General features: G+C 32.8%; 3 non-coding genes and 1 pseudogene across 3 annotated transcripts; 1 reads left to right on the forward strand and 3 right to left on the reverse strand.

The window, feature by feature from the left end:
• The window catches only part of LOC109157221, a 4337-nt pseudogene extending 4300 nt beyond the window's left edge, over nt 1–37 (reverse strand).
• Nucleotides 38–185: 148 nt separating this feature from the next.
• On the reverse strand, nt 186–257 carry TRNAT-GGU. Its single transcript has one exon. It is a non-coding gene; the product is annotated as a tRNA-Thr (tRNA).
• Nucleotides 258–1007: 750 nt separating this feature from the next.
• On the forward strand, nt 1008–1080 carry TRNAE-UUC. The gene has a single exon. It is a non-coding gene; the product is annotated as a tRNA-Glu (tRNA).
• Nucleotides 1081–4365: 3285 nt separating this feature from the next.
• TRNAC-GCA lies at nt 4366–4436 on the reverse strand. The gene has a single exon. It is a non-coding gene; the product is annotated as a tRNA-Cys (tRNA).
• Nucleotides 4437–5000: the final 564 nt, after the last annotated feature.

A 5000-nucleotide genomic window follows, 5' to 3' on the forward strand; every position in this document is an offset into this window, starting at 1 on the left:
AGTAGGAATATTTGATGATTCAAGAAGTTACTTTATCATTATTCGGAATTTATATTTTTTTTTATCAATTTATTTATTAAACAAATGGTACACTTTATGACAACTAAATACCTTAATTAGTATAAGGATAACATCTTATCCGGTTAGTTATTTTTACAAAAAAATACTAGACTGGATTTTTATAAAGCCCCTTATCGGATTTGAACCGATGACTTACGCCTTACCATGGCGTTACTCTACCACTGAGTTAAAAGGGCCTATTCAATTGAATTCCTATATGTCGATAAAATATCTATAATGTACATCTATAATATGTACATATATATGCATTAAGTACATGCAGTAGACACGTCGCCCAGTATTGAATAATAAATAAAATGGATTTATCTAGTAAGTCTAGGGTAAAATGTAAGGAATGGATTGGTTCAATACTGACTCGAATTTATTTTATTTTAGTGAATTGCTCCCTACCAGAAAAAATGAACTTGATTGTGCCATATACATAATACATATACCTACCAATTTGACAGAAATTTCAAGAGATGAAGAGATTTTATTTATCCCTCGAACTCAATTCTTGAAGAAAAAAGAATTTTCAATAACTTCTTGATTCCGTTTACTAGATTTATTGTTTCGGTCTTGGGTTGGGGGGAGGAAGGTAGAGATAAAGATCTTTCGTCTTAACAACGAATCAATAAATGAAAGCGAAATAAATCGAATTGAACCCCTTATTTATTGAATCTATCTTCTTTTTCTGACAAACCAATTAATCCCCAAACAACCCCACTCTTCCGTATTTTTTTTTATTTTAAGAAATTTATAGAAAAAGAGAAAAATAATAGATTTCGAATGGTAATGAACGATTCATGAATGACAAATCAAAAAAGTCTATACAATTCTGAAAGTGAGAAAGATCCGTCGGATCTAATTAGAATATTCCATTCTATTGACAATTTCAAAAAACTGTTCATACTATACTCATAGTATGAGGGCGGTTGGACAAGCAGGCCCCCATCGTCTAGTGGTTCAGGACATCTCTCTTTCAAGGAGGCAGCGGGGATTCGAATTCCCCTGGGGGTAGGGTACTATGAAAGGAAGTTTCTCATGGATTACCAATTTCAATTTGATTCTTCCTGGGTCGATGCCTGAGTGGTTAATGGGGACGGACTGTAAATTCGTTGGCAATATGCCTACGCTGGTTCAAATCCAGCTCGGCCCAATAATTCGCCAATCCACCATAAGATGATAGAACCCCCTTGTCCTTCAGAAAGACCTGATACGTAGATAAAAAGAATCAAAATTTCTGCTAGATCCCTTATTTCCCTGGGATTGTAGTTCAATTGGTCAGAGCACCGCCCTGTCAAGGTGGAAGCTGCGGGTTCGACCCCGTCAATCCCGACGGATCCAATAAATACATCAACTCAGCTCTACCGTTTTCTAATTTATGAAGGGGGCTGGGGCAGAATTTCATTGTCAAAGCAAGGGGGGATCCTTTTTGCTTTCTTTTTTTTTTTTCATTTTAATAAGGTCCCATCGAAGAAAGAACAAATACCCCCAAAAAAGTAGTGAATTTGATGAATATTTGTTTGATGTTTTATGAGGTCTCATCTTTATCACACTTCTTTGTCTACCAAAAAAATCACAGTAAAATGTCGAACGAAACTCCTTTCTTTTTCTTCCTTTTCGCTTTTATTGTTTGTTTAGGTTTGTAACTATGTGACTGGTGGAAGGGCGCTTTGATGATACTTCATCAGATGATTTGACAAGAAAGACTGGGTAGATTATAGGGAAAAAAAGAAAAAAAAAAAAGAGATGAAAGGAATTTTGGATTGGGTCAGTAATCCAAGGCAAGGTTGGGTTGGTATGGATAAAAGAACTTCCTATGTTATACTATTCAATTCTCGATGACGAATTTATTTGATAGCTCAGATATTGTTATTCATGATATTGATCCTATTCAATATCATCGAGAGGTAATTCATTGAATTTATAAGCAAAAGATTTATCATCTCTATGGGATTAAATCCCGAGTTATTGCGAAGTAAAAAAACGACAAGATTATGGAAGTCAATATTCTTGCATTTATTGCTACTGCACTATTTATTCTAGTTCCTACCGCCTTTCTCCTTATCATTTACGTAAAAACAGTCAGTCAAAATGATTAATGAATCATTAATTTATTTGAATGAAACTTGACTTCTGAGTTCTTATCAAAAATTGATAAAAAAAATGACAATTCCATTTTTACGTCTTAAATGAAATGAACGGGCTCGAATTAGCAATATACTAATAGATAGTATGGTAAGAAAGAAATAGAGGAATCTTTTTTTCTACCATACTATCTATTAGGGTTATTCTAGTTAGAAAACTCTAGAAAAAAAATGAAAAAAGAAAGTATATATAATTATAAAATAAAATATAGAGGCTTAAATAGATCAAATTACAATATTTATATTCATCATATATGTGAATATCCATTCCATAGATGGAGTGGATATAGCACCTAATTCCATTTATTTTGTTACATCTATACCCATTTGTTCCAATGAATCTTGATTCATCTCAAATCATTTTCTTACTCTTATCGTTCTCATTACTAGATGTTTGATGATTTCCAATCCGAATTTCGGTATCATCAAATCAATAATATCAATTATCAATAAAGTAAAAACGGACGGATATCGACATATTAATAATAAAATCACGTAGGAATCTTTTTTTTTAGCAGTCCGAAGAAGTAATTGATTGAACCGTTGACATCAATTCCACGGGCGCTTCTTCGAATTTCAAAAAGGAAGAGTCAATCTATTTTGAATGCCCGAACCTTGATATGCAATAAGTCGAGAAAATGGAAATCGAATTGAAAAAAAAAAAATTAGAAAGCGGTAATGTGCAATATATGACTCGTTTGAAGATCTTATTCTGCTAGTATATCGTTAGACATACAACCACTATGTCTATATTGTTTCTCATCGAACGTGTGTATACACTTAAAAAAATAAAATGACTTCTTCTTTGAACAGTAAAGAGGGAAAAGAGTCTGAACCTACCCAGTATTCATCATATACGCTAGGTAAAAGCCCGTTGATTTAAATATCAAATTTGGCCGAAGAATTCAGTTGGAATAAAAAAATTCAAATCATTGTGAATCCTATTTATTTCAAAATACAAACATGGGAATCATAGAAATATCTGTTTGATTGAAAGAGTAGAATTCTTCTAATAAATTATTCCAGTCAATCCCAATGGAATTTGGAGAAGATATTTTAAATAGCTCAAAACGTGTTGCAGAACTATCTATAACAAAATTGATACAGTTTGATTCCTTAAACTCAATTGATTAGGACCTCTAGAGTCCACTTCTTCCCCACACTACTAGTGAAAGGGAAAAAGTAAAGACTACCATTAAAGCAGCCCAAGCGAGACTTACTATATCCATGTGAATTCTGTCCCCTATCTCTATAAATATAAATATGAAGGAATTGTTCGATTTTTCCTCACTAATTATAATACACTAATAATAATAGTGGAATCCTTCGCGCAGAGTCAAAATAAAAAAGGGATTCTGACCGAACATTGTTGCTAAACCAATCTAATAAATCCGCTTAAACTCCTCTAATGTTTCTAATTTGGAAACATTAACCACAAGAAAAATACGCAATAACCCCACAAGGGAATGTTACTAATGGAGCATGTAGGAATAAGGAATAATTCAGTCCTATTCTTTTTTTGTTGACCTTCATTTGATATTTCATAAGCAAAAAGCAGAAAAAGAGAAATCAATATCTATTACATATTGCTAGTTCCTATTTGATCTAATCCGTACCCCGCCCATATTAGATATGTGAAACGGCGGGAGACAGTATATTCTTGACTTGGGGTTTCCGAAAAGAAATTCTTTCTTTTCGCCCTTTTCTCTAAAAAGGTAAAAAGGAAAGCTCATTATCCATCCAATCAAATATTGATTGGATGCTTGAGCACTCAGAGATTCTTGTGAGTTAGAAAGTATCTTCCTTCTATCCTTTCCAGAACTCTTAGTTGAATTAGATTTTTTATCAGGCTCTCCAATCTAGGCCAGTCATTAGCCAATACATAAGTAATAGAATAGAAACATTAGTATTAATTAGTATTTAGTAATAGAAGGGAATCGTGAAGTCTTGATATCTCCTCTATCATTCGAATATTTCTTTGACCTAAATATGCAAGTAGATTGTCCATCTTTTATAAAAACCTCACCCTATGTTTTAGAAATCAAACAAGTATCCAACAGTCACCAGTCCGTTTTCTCTGCTTCTGCTGCGGAATCTTTGTTATCTTATAGCAATAGAAGAAAAGAAGAGATTTCGAGGTTTTTGTTTGTTGATCAGGCGACACCCGGATTTGAACTGGGGAAAAAAGGATTTGCAGTCCTCGCCTTACCACTCGGCCATGTCGCCAAAATGATACAAAAATTTTCCCGGATTACTGAACTTCTTTTTTATTGTACTTGCTTTGTTTTCCTTCATTTTTCCTACAAGAAAGCCCTCTTTTTCTCCCTTTTTTTGAGTGGATTTGATTCATTCTTTCGATTCATTGTATGGTATCTCAAAATACACAAAAAACTTTCTTCACACTTTTCTATTGAAAAGTCAAATGTGTATTTTCAGTCGCAAAAGACAAAATTGATGAAAATTGGAACCATTAACAATATGACTGCGCATGCACGAAAAGTTCTTGGATTTGAATCACAAAATCAAAATAGTGTTTTCCTAATAACACAAAAAAATACAAATTGAGAGAGAACTATCATATTGATTTTTTTTTTTGAAATAAAAAAACCCTTCTCAATTTCAATTATAACAACATTTAGGAGTCTATGTAAACCCTGGAACAAAAATACATTTTTACACGGCTATCTATTATTTATATCTAGCTGTTCTTATAAAGGTTCCCTAGAAAGGGTTATCAGATATCAGAAAATTCTCATACTGCAATTTTCATTTGCATTGAATAGAAAATTT

The sequence above is a fragment of the Ipomoea nil genome, unplaced genomic scaffold (genome assembly GCF_001879475.1).
Source record: "Ipomoea nil cultivar Tokyo-kokei standard unplaced genomic scaffold, Asagao_1.1 scaffold2762, whole genome shotgun sequence".
In the NCBI taxonomy this organism is placed as follows: domain Eukaryota; kingdom Viridiplantae; phylum Streptophyta; class Magnoliopsida; order Solanales; family Convolvulaceae; genus Ipomoea; species Ipomoea nil.